We start from the raw sequence: 15,781 nt of genomic DNA on the forward strand, positions 1-15,781 counted from the left end.
GAAATCTGGATCCAGGCAGTTTTGTTCAGAAAATGTTGGAGGGGGTAAAATAGCTCTGGCTGCAGGCTAGGGTCTTTGTTATGAGAAAAATGCAAATACGAAGAATTGCAAAACACCACCAGGGAAATGTCTGGGTATTTTTGAACCTTTGGCAGAGATGAATTTCTGTCTGGAATACGCTTCCTTCCCTTCCCTCACGTCTCTAATCTTAGTCACGGCTTAACCCAGGAGCACATAATAAATAAGCAAAATTTATAGAAAGTTTTTTTCTAAGTCCTGTTCCCTTGAAATTATGACCTAGCAATTTCTTCCCGCACCAATAATTCTGAAGTTAACATGGAGAATACCAATGTGTAAACTGCACGTCCTGGCTTTTCCACCACAGTTCTGATGTAAAAGACTGTCTGCCGGTGTCAGACTTGACTCGTTTTTGGTTCATGGTCATGGAGGTCCTACAATACATAGCTTATCTATGTGAGAAAACTACTATACAACATTATTGTAAAGGCATTATACTTTATTTAATTTTGTTTTTAAAAATAGGGTAGGAAGGAGTATTTGGATCCTTAAAGAAATTTATTTGAACAAACTCCTGAACTTCACCAGGAGTAAAAAAAAAAAAAAAAAAAAAAAAAAAAAAGTAAGTAAAAATTAGTTACCATTTAAAAATAAATCTTCCTAATAATATATATTTAAAAAAAATAATATTTAGTGTTGGTGAAGGTTGGAGAATCAGGTACCTTCTCTGGCAGAAATATAAAGTCTTTTTTTTTTTTTTTTTGATGTTTGTTTATTTTGAGAGAGAGACAGAAAGAGAGAGCATGAGCCGGGGGAAGGGCAGAGAGAGAGGGAGACACAGAATCTTAAGCAGGCTCCAGGCTCTGAGCTGTCAGCACAGAGCCCGATGCGGGGCTCAAACCCATGGAGCACGAGATCATGACCTGAGCCAAAATCAAGAGTTGGATGCTTAACCGACTGAGCCACCCAGGTGCCCCAGAAATGTAAAGTCTTTAAAACAATTTTGCAATATCTATTGAGAGTATTAAAAATTCATGTGCATTAAATTAATAATGTTACTTCTAATAAACCTTTCTAAAGAATGTGGACAATGATTCATACATAAAGATGTTCCCTGAAGTATTTATAACAGTAACAGTGAAAAATTAGAAGAAATCTAAATATTCACTCTTAAGAGTTCAGCTACCTACATTTAGGACCATACACTGAGTATGTTGGCTTTTGATTTCTTAGCACATAAAGTTCTCTGAATGAAATAACAAAGTTGCAAATTGTGATTTTGAAGAATATTTAATGATGAAGGTAACGCTCATAATATTCTTGTGAAAAACATAAGAAATGAATGTATGTTTTTAATTTATGTTAATATCTACATGTCCAACTGAAATCAAGGTCTCACCTGTGGGATTATGGCTAATTTCAGTTTTTATTCTTTGCACCATTCTGTGTTTTCTAAATGCTCTGTAATGAGCATGGGTTAGTGTTATAATCAGAAAAAGATCATTAAAAATTATGGAGGCTCAGTGAACCTCAAAATATTACACATAGCTAGATGTGGCGAATGAGGGCGTCAGAAGTTTGTCAAAGAAATTTTTGCTTGGAAACAGCATCACAGAAGGTCGAAGGATGAGATTTCACCTTTGCTGGTTGCAGTCCAGAAAATATTTAAGTGCTGAGAACTCAGTAAGCCAAGGTCATGGAAGAATTAGGTTTGAGGATGCTTCAAAGGACTGAGAACTTCTCTGACTAGCAGAAGAGATGGTCACAGAAGAGATCACCAAGCGTTTAAGGAGGGTGTTAATGAAAGCTAATAGCTCTATAGTCACACAGCAAGGTAGAACACTGGCTCCTAGAAAGATCGGCCAGCCACCAGACAGGCCCTCCACCTCTGCCCAGGAAGGTGGAAATTAAGTAATTAATTATTCTCATTCTTATCCATTTTATTTGTTTATCCAAGATATTAAGCACCTCTTAAGTGGCGGGCACTGTGCAAGTCCCAGGGAATACATTGGTGAATAATATACACGAAACCATACTTGTGGCTGAACAAGTTGGGTTTATTAACTCATTGCTGCAAAGGAGACCACACCATGTGGAAACGTGGGGCATTTCGGTACGAGGGTGTTCGAAAGGACTCATAGGATTTGGGGTTAGGGTAGGTAATTTGGGGAAAGGTTCCAGGAAACAGGTTTAGTCTGTACAAGAGGCGGTGATTCTGTGATTGGACATATCAGTAAATCTTATTTATATGGAGGCTATAGGTGTAATCAGGAAAGAAGTTGCAGTCACTCATATTAGCTGGAGGGAAGATATTTGGTATTTTGTAGCTTGGAGAATGTTAATGTTTTCTCTGCTCAGATACGATTATGAGTGATCTTGTTTTGGTCATGATTTATCATGGTCACAAAGTGCCCTTGTCTCATGTTGATGTTGTGTGATATTGTGATCTTGTTTGTGTTCCACAGGGAGACATCAAGTCCTAGCTGTGAGTGCCAGGCCAGCTCATAGCAACACCAAGGCCTAAGTGATTATATCAGGTCAGTTCCTGGATATCAGGGGACCGCTGTTCTCTTTCTCACAAATAAGTAAATGTAGAACTTCAGATTACGCCTAGTGGTATAAAAATTCAATAGGACCCAGTGGTAGAGAATCAAGGGTGGGATGGGACCCATTTGAACAAGTTGGTTGAAGAAAGCTTCTTAGGAAATTATGTTCCAGTCAAGACCTGAAGCATGTTATGTTTGCTTATGTATATGTGGATCCTGGATCATGATGTGAAATGTATTTCTTATCGTGAGTTGCCATAAAAAAAGGGAGGGGGAAGCCATTGGATGAAGATAACACGGGTAAAAGAGTGAGAAGAGATTAGGTCCAGCTTATACAAAACCTTATTATAGGCAAGGAGTTTCCGTTTTAAGTATTGGGTTGATCAGCGTAAAATCACTGATTTTCATTTTAACCAACGATTTCACTTGGTTCAACTCAATACAATGACATGCCGTTAAAGGTTTTAGGCAGGAAAATACCAAGACTGGATTTACGTGGCTGCTGGGTGAAGGGTAAAAGGCAGGCAGGTGAGGAGGGCAGGGAAAAGGCCAGTAAGGATGTCATTGCTTTGAAACAATCCTGTTCTGGTACTCAGTCTCCAGACTGGCTGGCTTGGAAATCTGTTTTATTAATTACCCATTGGAGTGAGGGCGGTAGGGAATTGACTCATGCTTAACAAGAATTCATAAGAGATTGATAATAGTAAAATCAAAATGCTAGTTTATTAAGCTACAGTGAGAAATAAAACTATCAAGCCATTGAATGTTTGTATTCACTGATTAAAGCCATCTCTTATGAGGGCAGCTAAATAGAAATAAACAGATTGTTTGCTAGGATTGCAGGAAATCAGAGCATGGGGAATTAGAGAGAGCCGCTGCTAACAAACTTTGTGTACATGACCTCTAGTTGGAAATACATTTTGTACGAAGACCTAGGTACACTACACAAAATTGAGCTGAACCAAAATTTTTACAAATCAGAACATCCCTTATTGTTTGTCAGATGCTGATATTTCGGTATATTCTATTTTTCATTTCTTTTCTTTTTTCTTTCTTTTTTAGCTAAAGAAGTTGAGGAATAGGCCCAATAAATTGATTTCAGGGTCTACTCATGGGTCACAAGTTGCAGTTTGAAAATCCCGATCCGTTCGTGTTAATGCTAATTGGCATCACACTGTGATCATCCGGGTTGGGATGGTTCCCTAAAAGTAGTACCCCTAGACTCAGCGTGAGGCTGCAGGCTGCCCTCTGCAACAACTTCCTGACTTTCATATTTCACAGCCTGGGGCCATCTCCCCAGGCTCTGTTCCCTGTTAACAGAGGGGGGCTTCCATTGCAACAGATCTGTCAGCTCGGAATTGGTTTCCAGGTCTCTACCCATCTCCCAGGTAATGAGCGGCATCTGCTTGAACTGCCTCTGTTCTCAGCCTTGTCTTTACCCTTCTGAGCATCATGGCCCTTCCCACTCTGGCTGGGACAGAGGCAGAGGGTAAGCCACCTGCCCAGCTAACCGGCCAGTGTCCAGTTTAACTGGGCTACTCAGCTCCATATTTCAGAGTCAGCAAGTTGAGGTTAGATAGAAGAACACAGTTCCACCTCCAGCCGGAAGGACTGATTGGAGCAGCTGAGGACTCTGCAATTAGAGTCATGATTCAAAGTCCCCAGGAGACAGTAGGCCTGCTGTGGCCCCTGCAAGCAAGGCTTCACCCTGGACAGTCTCCACTTGCTGCTGATACAGGCTTCCTACCTGAACAGCAAATAGATGCTCCTCAGAACTCCATCAGGTCACCTGTCCATGAGCAGGTTAGGGGTGGGGGTGCTGCTGAAATGAATCGGAGGTCAAGAAAACTAAGATGGCCTATTGGGGAAGTGACCCTCTAGGGAGGCCCAGATTCAGGGGTCATTTTAACCTCTTTTGGTTAGGCCTAAGTGGAAATGTCTGCATAACTGAAAGCGCCTGGGTGGGTCATTCAGTTAAGCATCCAACTCTTGGTTTCGGTTCAGGTTATGATCTCATGGTTCATGGTTGTGAGTTCGAGCCCTGCATCTCCCACTCTCAAAATAATTTTTTTTTTAAATTTTTTTTCAACGTTTATTTATTTGGGGGACAGAGAGAGACAGAGCATGAACGGGGAAGGGGCAGAGAGAAAGGGAGACACAGAATCGGAAACAGGCTCCAGGCTCTGAGCCATCAGCCCAGAGCCCGACGCGGGGCTCGAACTCACAGACCGCGAGATCGTGACCTGGCTGAAGTCGGACGCTTAACCGACTGCGCCACCCAGGCGCCCCTCCCACTCTCAAAATAAATGAATGAACTTAAAAAAACACACACACACTACAAAAAGGGAAGCAAACGTTTTGTGAAATTGTGCCTAATAAAATAGTAACAAGATAATAAAATGTCCTAGATTTGGGGAATCAGGTTAAAAAACGGTCATTGTTGGGATGCCAACAATGTGGCTCAGTGGGTTCAGCATCATACTCTTGATTTCAGCTTAGGTCATGATCTCACAGTTCGTGAGTTCGAGCCCCATGTCAGGCTCTGTGCTGTCATCTCAAAGCCCGCTTCAGATCCTCTGTCTCCCTCTCTCTCTGCCCCTCCCCTACTCGTGTGTGCTTGCACGTGCTCCTTCTCTTTCTCTCTCTCAAAAATAAACATTAAAAAAAAAAAAAGCTTTTCCTTGTAGATTTACAATTCATTCATTCAGCTGTTCCACTGAGCCAGGCACTTCAGCTAGTTGCTTCAAGTTAGCTGGAGAGGAAGTTGGTCTCCACCCTTAAACTCTTTAGTGAGTTAGCCTTTAAACAATTAATTTGCCAAATAATTAATCTGAGAGTGAAATTAATAACGATCATAAGCTAAAATAGTGACTATGCTGTTGGCATGAAATGGTCATTTGCAAGCAACCCTGTCTTGGTCCGTTCAGGCTGTCATAGCAAAATAGGAGAGACTGACTGACTCACAAACAACCAAAATATATTTCTCACAGTTCTGGAGGACGGAATGCCAAGATCAGGGTGTCAGCATGGTCAGGTGAGGGCCCTCTCCCAGGATGCATACTTTTCATTGCATCCTCCTCTCGTGGAATGGGTGCGCTATCTCTCTGGAGCTGCTCTCATAAGGACATTAATCTCATTCACCTCCTAATACCATCATATTGGAGATTAGGACTTCAGTCTCTGAATTTGGGGGGAAACAAACATGAAGACATAGCACATCCTAAGAGAGTACAAGTGTGTTATAGACATTGGACGACTGGGGCGCCTGGGTGGCTCAGTCAGTTAAGCATCCGGCTCTTGACTTTGGGTCAGGTCATGATCTCACAGTTTGTAGGTTTGAGCCCCACGTGAGGCTCTGTGCTGGCAGTGCGGAACCTGCCTGGGATTCTCTCTCTCTCTCCATCTCTCTCTGCCCTTCTCCCACAGGTGTGCTCTGTCTCTATCAAACTTAATAAATAAATTAAAAAAAAATAAAAGAAATTGGAAGACCAAGCCCGATCCAGAGATAAGAGTGTGTCCCAAGCTCATCGCGAGGTTGCTGATTGGACTCATTCTGGAAAAAATGAAAACCAAAATAAGGCAAAAATGTGTTAACAGAGCCATTTGGCTTCTTGGGGAAAGAAGAGCAAAAGACCGAGATTTGTGACCAGTGTTCTGTGGAAAGAGGACCTGGGCTAGCCTATGCAAAGATTTCTGCTGGCTTAGTAGCATCTGTGAGTAAACACATTAGAATTCTCTTTGCCACTTACTCGCCTTATAAAATAAAATTAGTAAGAGTCCCTCTGTGATCGAAAAGAAACTACTAAAATTGAATTTTTAAAGCCCATTTGGTCATGATGTATTATCCTTTCTATATATTGCTGACTGTGTTTCGCTGTTTTTAGTGGTTTATCCTATTAAGGATTTTGGTATCTATGTTCACAAGTAATATTGGCCTGTAGTTTTCTTATAATGTCTTTGACTTTATCAGGTTAAAAACAGCCTCCTAAAATAAACTGGGAAGTTTTTACTCCTTTGTTTTCTCTAAGATTTTGTATAGGGTTGTTATTTCTTAAGCATTTGCTAACACATTCGCCAAATAAGCTATAGAAGCCTAGAATGAATTTTCTTTGTAAAATGGTTCATCATTACCAGTTCAATTTTATCAGCAGATAGGAAGGCTATGTCGGTTTTCTAGTTTGGCAACTTTTGTCTGTTAGGGAAATTGACCATTTCATTTAAGCTGTCAAACATATTGGCATGCAGTTGATAGTATTCCCTTGCTATCTTTTAATGTTTTTTTTTTAATTTATTTATTTTGAGAGAGAGAGGGTATAAATGGGGAGGGACACAGAGAGAGAGGGGGTGGTGGGACAGAGGATCCGAAATGGGCTCTGTGCTGACAGGCTGACAGTAGCGAACCCCATGTGAAGCTCGAACTCATGGACCACAAGCCCAGGCCATGGCCTGGGCTGAAGTCAGACCCTCAACTGACTGAACCACCCAGGGGCTCGCCCTTGCTATCTTTTAAATGCATGTAGCATCTGAAGTGATGTTTCCTCCTTCTTGATATTGGCAATTTGTGTTTTTCTTCCTTTTTTCCTTGATCAATCAAGGTAAAGATTTATCAATTTTTTCCCCAAGAACAAATGATTGATTTCATTGACTTTCTCTTTCTTTTCCCATTTTCTTTTTTTTTTTAATTTTTTTTTAATGTTTTTATTTTATTTTTGAGACACAGAAAGACAGAGCATGAACAGGGGAAGGTCAGAGAGAGGGAGACACAGAATCTGAAACGGGCTCCAGGCTCTGAGCTGTCAGCACAGAGCCCGACGCGGGGCTCGAACCCACGGACCATGAGATCATGACCTGAGCCGAAGTCGGATGCTTAACCGACTGAGCCACCCAGGCGCCCCTCTTTTCCCATTTTCTATTTGATTGATTTCCATTTATTTATTGTTTTCTTCTTCCACATGCATCTAATTAGCTTTGCTTTTCCAAGAGGTACAATTTTCATTCAATTTGACATTTTTTCTAATTTTCTTGTGATTTTTTTTCTTGGAACCTTCTCGATATTCTTTCTCTCTCAATCTAACTCTGCCTTGTGTACCAACTTTTTTCTCCTGTATACTCAGTCATTAAACAAATATTTATTGATCAGCTACTATGGGATATTATGTACTGTTCTAGGTACATAATGACATAGAATTGTATACTTAAAAATGGTTAACTTTAGGTTATGTATATTCATTCACAATAAAAAATAGTGAGTATCCAGCCTTGCTCTAGGTACTACGAAGTTGTAATTTCGGAAACTAAAAAGCAACAATATTTAAATTCTAGATAGTACCTTTAAAAAATTTTTTTTAAGTTTTTATTTTATATTTTTGAGAAAGAGACAGAGAGAAAGAGCAGGGGAAGGGCAAAGAGGGAGAGGGGCAGAGAGAGACTCCCAAGCAGACTCCGCACTGTCAGCACAGAACCGGACGCGGGCCTCGAACCCATGAACCGCGAGATCATGGCCTGAGCTGAAACTGAGAGCTGGATGCTTAACTGAGCCATCCAGGTTCCCCAGTACTTTTTTTTTTTTTTTTCCTTAAATTACATTTTAAAAATGATTAGCTTGCTTTGGGATTGTCTTACTTGTGGCTGGAGATTGAAATCTTAAAATCACCATAAATTAAATTCTGACTTCCTGCAGCCACATCAATTTTATATCTAATTTTAAGAGCGTTTAGTCTTATTACCACTTATGTGCTTATTAAATGTGCAATTTGAGGGGCACCTGGGTGGCGCAGTCGGTTAAGCGTCCGACTTCAGCCAGGTCACGATCTTGCGGTCCGTGAGTTCGGGCCCCGCGTCGGGCTCTGGGCTGATGGCTCGGAGCCTGGAACCTGTTTCTGATTCTGTGGCTCCCTCTCTCTCTGCCCCTCCCCCGTTCATGCTCTGTCTCTCTCTGTCCCCAAAATAAATAAACGTTGAAAAAAAAATGTGCAATTTGATATGTATAGGGTTTTGTGCCATGGTTGAGTTAATACTGTGGGAGCCTCATTAGTAGAATTCACTGATGCTAGGGGAGCCTGGGTGGCTTAGTCGGTTAAGCATCGGACTTTGGCTTAGGTCATGATCTCACAGTTGGTGAGTTTGAGCCCCACATCAGGCTCTGTGCTGACAGCTCAGAGCCCGGAGCCTGCTTCGGATTCTGTGTCTCCCCCACTCTCTGCCCAACCTGCCTTTGCGCTCTGTCTCTATCTCTCAAAAATGAATAAATGTTAAAAAAATTTTTTTTAAAGAATACACTGATGCTACCCTATTGTTATCACTGCATTCATGTATCTTTATCTGACGCTCTTACTCCATGGTTCCTTTTTCTTTTCTTTAATTCCCACATTTTACCCTCATTCTTCTTTAATCTGATTGTCCTATTATTACAGCTGAATGTCTTTTAAGTGTTTTTTGCTAAATCCATACATTACTTCACTGAATCTTCACAGCATTCCAAGGAAAGTATTATATGTTTTAATAGGTGAGAAAACTGAGGCTGAGAGAGGTTGAAATAACTTGCCTGCTATCCCATGATAAAGCAGAAATCTAGATTCCAAGCAACCTGTCTTAAAAGTCTCTCCTCAGGGTGCCTAGGTGACTTGGTTGGATGAATGTCCGACTCTTGATTTCAGCTCGGTCATGATCCCAGGGTCGTGGGATCAAGCCCCACACTGGGCTCCACGTTCAGCGTGGGAATCTCTTTGCCTCTCTCCCCTACTTGGGCACTCTGTCTCTTTCGCTTATGCAAAAATAAAAAATAAAAGTAAAATTTAAAAAAAACATTAAAAAAAAGTCTCTCCTCCACTCCACCAGCATGCTGTACCTTACGTTGTTTATCAGTCTCTTCCTTGAATCTCAACTCTGCCAGGAAGTGGGAAGAGAAGATACAAAATACCCATCACTGAAGAACATCCTTAAACCAAATGGAAGCAGAGAAACGACCCACACAACAGCCTCATGTTAATCTGGAATTTTCTCTGAAGTCCCCTTTTTCAAATTTATTTCGTTCTCATTTGTCTGCACTAGGGAACATTTCCTATTGTCCTTTGTTTCTGAGGCCACATCGCATCCTGAACAGTGCAGTAGTTTATTTCAATTAATGGTTTCTTGTTTCTTGTACATAGTTTCTCTTGGAGTGTTCTTCTGATGGGATGAATGCTGTGTTCTGTCATCTCACTCAGACAGAATTCTGCTTTCCTCAGTAATTCCCCACTCTCCTCACACACTTGTGCCCTCCTAATTCCCAGAGTACAATCCAGACTCCTTTTCATCAGGTTAAGGGGCGCCTGGGTGACTCAGTAGGTTAAGTGACCGAATTCAGCTCAGGTCATGATCTCATGGCTCATGAGTTCGAGCCCTGCATCGAGCACTGTTCTGACAGCTCAGAACCTGGAAACTGCTTTGGAGTCTGTGTCTCCCTCTCTCTCTCTGCCCCACTCCTGCTTGTGCTCTCTCTTTCTCTCAAAAAAAGAAAAAAAAAAGAATAAACTTGAAAAAAAAAAGATCTACCCTCTTAGCAAAGTTCAATTACACAACATCTTTAAGAAAACAAACAAACAACAAATGCCACACTTCCCCCTCAGTACTTTTTTTTTTTTAATTTTTTTTCAACGTTTTTATTTATTTTTGGGACAGAGAGAGGCAGAGCATGAACGGGGGAGGGGCAGAGAGAGAGGGAGACACAGAATCGGAAACAGGCTCCAGGCTCTGAGCCATCAGCCCAGAACCTGACGCGGGGCTCAAACTCACACACCGCGAGATCGTGACCTGGCTGAAGTCGGACGCTTAACCGACTGCGCCACCCAGGCGCCCCCCCCCCTCAGTACTTTTACTACTCATTTTCCTGTTCTGTGTCATGCACCTTCTGTCACACGTGCCGATAGGAAAACTTCTCAAGGGGACTCAACCAGCCAATCCCTTAGCTGGAGCCCTGGTGCTCCTCATAAAAGGAAATACGGAGTACCGTATCCCCTTCAGGTCTGTGTTGTAGTCCATATATCAGGTAAAGAGGGTTCTTGCTTTCTTATCCTAGAGTTTTCAGGGGCTTGCAAGAGAGATGGTGGCTCATGAAGCTGTCTTCAAGGAGCCCACAGTATAGTCTGGTAATGGGTATGAAACAGTGACTTGACCTTTCCTCACCCTCAGTCTTTCAGCACATGTATATTGGGTACCTACTGAGTACCTCTACTCTTCTGTGTTCCAGAAGGACAGCCAGACAAAGTTGGGGCAACTCCTAATACGTTCTGGAAGGACACAGGAGGGCATTTAATCTAGCCTCAGGTAAGAGTGGGGTGGGGTGAAGGTGATTTCCTGAGAGGACTAACCAGCTGAGGGGGCCCAAGAGGAGAGGGCCAACGAAGATTCAGAGGGAGGGAAGATGTGATACAGCAGCCAGAGGGAATGACCCATGAAGAAAGGGGCTGGGTAAAGGGTCTTGGGGAGCTGGAGCTGAGAATGTATGTCTACTTAAGTCGCTGCAGCAGACACTGAAGAAGAGAGCCTGAGTAGAGGTGAGATGAAATTGAAGAGGGTGGTAGGAGCCAGATCATGAAGAGCCTGGTAGGCCGTTCTGAGAAGTAGACTTCCCCTCGGGTCAGGGATGAGGATGTGAAGGTGTGTTGGGGAGAGGATGAAGTGATCCCTCTGGTTACAGTGTGGAAGGTAAGTTGGAGGGGTATGGAAAATCACAGAGCTTGAAACTCATCTATATATTTTTTTTTAATTTTTTTTAACGTTTATTTATTTTTGAGACAGAGAGAGACAGAGCATGAATGGAGGAGGGTCAGAGAGAGAAGGAGACACAGAATCGGAAACAGGCTCCAGGCTCTGAGTGGTCAGCACAGAGCCCGACGCGGGGCTCGAACTCACATACCGCGAGATCGTGACCTGAGCCGAAGTCGGAGGCTTAACCGACTGAGCCACCCAGGCGCCCCTCATCTATATTTCTAAGCCTTGTCCAGAGAAGTTGTTGCAGTCCGGTAAATACTAAACCCTTGCCACTTTTTCACTGAACTGTTCCCCCCATTTCCCACCCCCATACACTTTCAAGATCATACAAAATCCTATCAAGTGCTACCTCCTTCATGTAATTTTACCTAATTTTCATTTTCCAGAGTCCAAATAAGAGATAACTGTCCTTATTTTAAGATCTCAAAGCACTTAGTGTATACATTTAAAACTCAACTAGTTGGGACACTGAGGGACGTGACAAGTAGATCAGTTTAACTGGGGCACAGGGACGCCTGGGTGGCTGTCAGTTAAGCCATCCGACTTCGGCTCAGGTCATCATCTCATGGTTCGTGAGCTCAAGCTCCGAATCGGGTTCTTTACTGTCCTTGTGGAGCCTGCTTCCGATCCTCTGTCTCCCTCTCTCTGCTCCTCCCCACCTTTCAAAAATAACCATTAAAATTTTTTTTTTAACTGGGACACAGTCCTTACCCCAACCCCAAAGAAACCACATTGTTTACTCGCTGCATGCCTCCACTTTTGCAGTGGGTTTTTAAAAAGATTTTATTTTATTTTTTGAGTAATCTGTACACCCGATGTGGGGCTTAAACTCACAACCCAAGCGAGATCAAGAGTTGAATGTTCTACTGACTCACCAGCCGGGCACCCCTGCAGTGCACTTTTGGTTAAACTAGTTTTTAGTCATTTACTGTGCCTCCCTTTAGCATTTATTTTGCCTTAGAAATAGTTTATTTTTATTTTACGATTTTAATTTAATTTTATTATTTTTAAAGTTTATTTCTTTCGAGAGAGACAGAGACAGCACGAGTGGGGAACGGGCAGAGAGAGAGGGCGAGAGAATCCCAAATGAGCTCCTCACTGTCGGCACAGTTTGACACGGGGCTCAAACTCATGAAGCTGAAATTACGACCTGAGCCAAAACCAAGTTGCTTCACCAACTGAGCCACCCAGGTGCCCCATCATTTTTTTTAATTTGAGAGAGAGAGAGAGAGAGAGAGAGAGAGAGCGCGCATAAGCGGGGGACAGGGGCAAAGAGAGAGAAGAGAGAGAGAGAGAATCCCAAGCAGGCTCCATCCTCAGCATGGAGCCCGACATGGGCCTCAATCCCACGACCCTGGGATCATGAGCTGAGCTGAAATCAAGAGTCAGATGCTCAACCGATTGAACCACCCAGGTGCCCCCAAAAGCTCATACTTTGAATGGATGAGTGTATAATTCATTTTCTCTCTGTCACTGCTCCTCTACTCCCCCAGGTCTTCCCCCTCTCTGTCTTTCCCATCTGTGTCTCCTCTTCTAGCTTCTGTCTGTTTTCCCTTCTCTCACCCTACTTGGCATTTCAGGGCCAGCTCCGAAATCAAGAGTGAGACACGCAACCAGTCAAGCCACCCAGGCACCCACCCCTGTGCCAGGCACATTCCGAACACTTTACAAATAAGCTTGTTGAAAACTTGGGGTGCCTGGGTGGCTCAGTCGGTTAAGCATCCGACTTTGGCTCAGGTCACGATCTTGCAGTTTGTGGGTTCGAGCCCCGCGTCGGGCTCTGGGCTGACAGCCCGGAGCCTGGAGCCTGCTTCAGATTCTGTGTCTCTTTCTCTCTCTGCCCCTCCCCCACTGGTGCTCTGTCTCTCTTTATCAAAAATAAATAAAATATTAAAAAAAAAAAAAGAAAACTCTTCAGTGAGGTTACTAATATTATCATCCCCATTTAGAGTTGGGAAAACTGATTCAATAAGGGGGGCTTCACAGGTCAGTGAGGGAAACCGAACTTGAGGCCAAGAAACCTGGCTCTAGGGTCTGTACTATTAACCACAATTATATGTGCCTTCTTTTCATTCCGGTAGATCACAGAAGCATGAGGCTCTGCAAATTGTCTTTTTCTGAATTGTAACTGCAAGCCAGAGATGTGGCAGGAGCAGGGAACCTAAATATAAGAAGACACAGTTGTTGCTCTCTAGGAGTAAGTCAGTTGTGTATTGAACATAACAAACCATAAAAGTGGAGCTTAAAACAATAGCTGTTCACTTACAACTCTGGAATCTGGGCTGGGCTCACTGACCCTGTTGCAGTCAGCTGGTGGCTCAGCTAGGACTGGAGGAACCAAGATGGCCTTATTGGCATCTGGCATCTCAGTGGGGATAACAGGAACAGGTGGAGGCTGGCTCGGCTTCTCTACTCTCTCCACTCGTGGTCTTTCATCCTCAAGGAGGAGAGTTCAGCTCTCCGTATGTGATGTTCAGGGCACCAAAAGAGGAAAAGTTGAAGCAGCAACACCTCTTAAATCCTTGGAACTTGCCCAACATCACTTCCACTGATTTTTTTTTGCCCAAGCAACTCTTAAGGCCCACCCAGATTCAGTTTGGCAGATGATTACACACTAGCTTGAATTCAGGGATGTGTGATTCATTGGGGGCCTTTTAGTAACCATCTTCCACAAGGAGCTAACAGTTTTAGTGGAGAGACAATCATCATAGCACATCGGACTATGATAGGGGTGGTTAAGAGTGCAATATGGATGTAGGGAAAGAAACCCCTAGATTCGTTGGTGGAATCAAAGGTAGCACAGGGAAGCAGAATTAACACAGGCCCTCAGCCTTGGAAGATGGGTTATATTTGGGAAGTTAATTTAGTGGGTGGTCAAAGGATAGGGAAGGAAGGGCATTCCAAACATATAGAACAGCAGGTGCAAAGATATTCCTATGTGGTACAAGGAAGCATGGTCTATTGGGAAATAGAAAATAGTTCAGAATGATCAGCAAAAAGAGCTTGAGGAAGAGTGAGGATGAGGAGGTTGAAGAAGGAGGCTGAATCAGATCAGGAAGTGTGCCTTGCTGAGAAGTTTTCAAGGGCCGTGTGGCTGGCCCAGTGGGTAGAGCATGTGACTCTTGATCTCAGGGTCCTGAGTTCAAGCCCCATGTTGGGCATGGAGCCTACCTTAAAAAAATTCAGAAGTTTTCAAATAGTACTCTTAGGTGATAGGTCATTGATTAGTTTTGATTAGAGCAAGGACATAATCTGATTTGTGTATTTGAAAATCAATTTGACGTCCATGAGAGGAGGATGAGATGGAAATCAGGAAGACCCGTGAGAAGGCTATTGCAAAATACAAGTGTAAGGAGCTTGACCTGAATAGAACAATGGCAACAGGGTGCAGAGCAAAGGAAAAGGGTTCCAGAAATATCTATGAGATAGAATGAATAGGATTTGGCCATTGAAGGAAACATACAGAATGACTCCCAGATTTCTGACCTTGGCAACCGACTGGATACAGGTGGCAGAATTTTCAGAGGAAAGTGCTAATTTGAGTTTCAGATTAATTGATTCTGAGATGGCCGTGTGACAATCAGTAGACATGTGAAGTTGACATGCTTGATATACAAATCTGAAGCCTAGGAGAGGGGACTGAACTACAGATTCAAATACAGAATTCAGCAGTGAACAGCTGGTAGTAAGAAGCCATAAGGTTTCCCAGAGAAAGCATGTGGAATGAGGAAACAAGCTTGGGGAATGACAGAAAGAGCTACATCTAAAGGGTGAGAGGAGGAAGAGAAGTCCACATAGCAAACATAAAAAGAACTAGAAAGATAGGACAAAACCCAGCAGGTACCCCATAAGTCAAGGAGAAATAGAATTTCTAAGAAACTCTTGGGGTGCCTGGGTGGCTCAGTTGGTTAAGCGTCTGACTTCTGCTTAGGTCATGATCTCATGGTTCTCGGGTTCGAGCCCTGCATCGGGCTCTGTGCTGACAGCTCAGAGCCTGGAGCCTGCTGCGGATTCTGTGTCTCCTTCTCTCTCTGCCCCTCCCTGCCTCACACTGTTGTTTCCCCCTCAAAAATAAACATTAAAGAAACAAAAGAATTTCTAAGAAATTCATAAAAGTGCCCATGGAATTAGTTGACCATCAGTGACCACACTGATGGTCAGTTGTAGGAGAGCTATGATGGCAATATCCCAATATCCCAATTGCTATGGATTGAGGAACCTGTGAAAGAATCCTTGTAAGTGTGATGGTGGGTGGGAGGAGTTGCGGGAAGTTGAAATATTTCTTCATCGAAAGCAAAGTGATCTACTTAGAGGGAAGTGTGTGGGCATGCAGGGAGGAGGGGGGTTTGTAATAGTTGTGCTGAGAGAGAAAATCTTTAAATGCCACTTTGCCAAGTTTCTGCTCAATATTTTTCTCACTTTCACGCTAAACTTCGGGAAATATCGCTTTGCCTTTTCATTCTCTC

The sequence above is a fragment of the Prionailurus viverrinus genome, chromosome A2 (assembly GCF_022837055.1).
Source record: "Prionailurus viverrinus isolate Anna chromosome A2, UM_Priviv_1.0, whole genome shotgun sequence".
Lineage (NCBI taxonomy): Eukaryota > Metazoa > Chordata > Mammalia > Carnivora > Felidae > Prionailurus > Prionailurus viverrinus.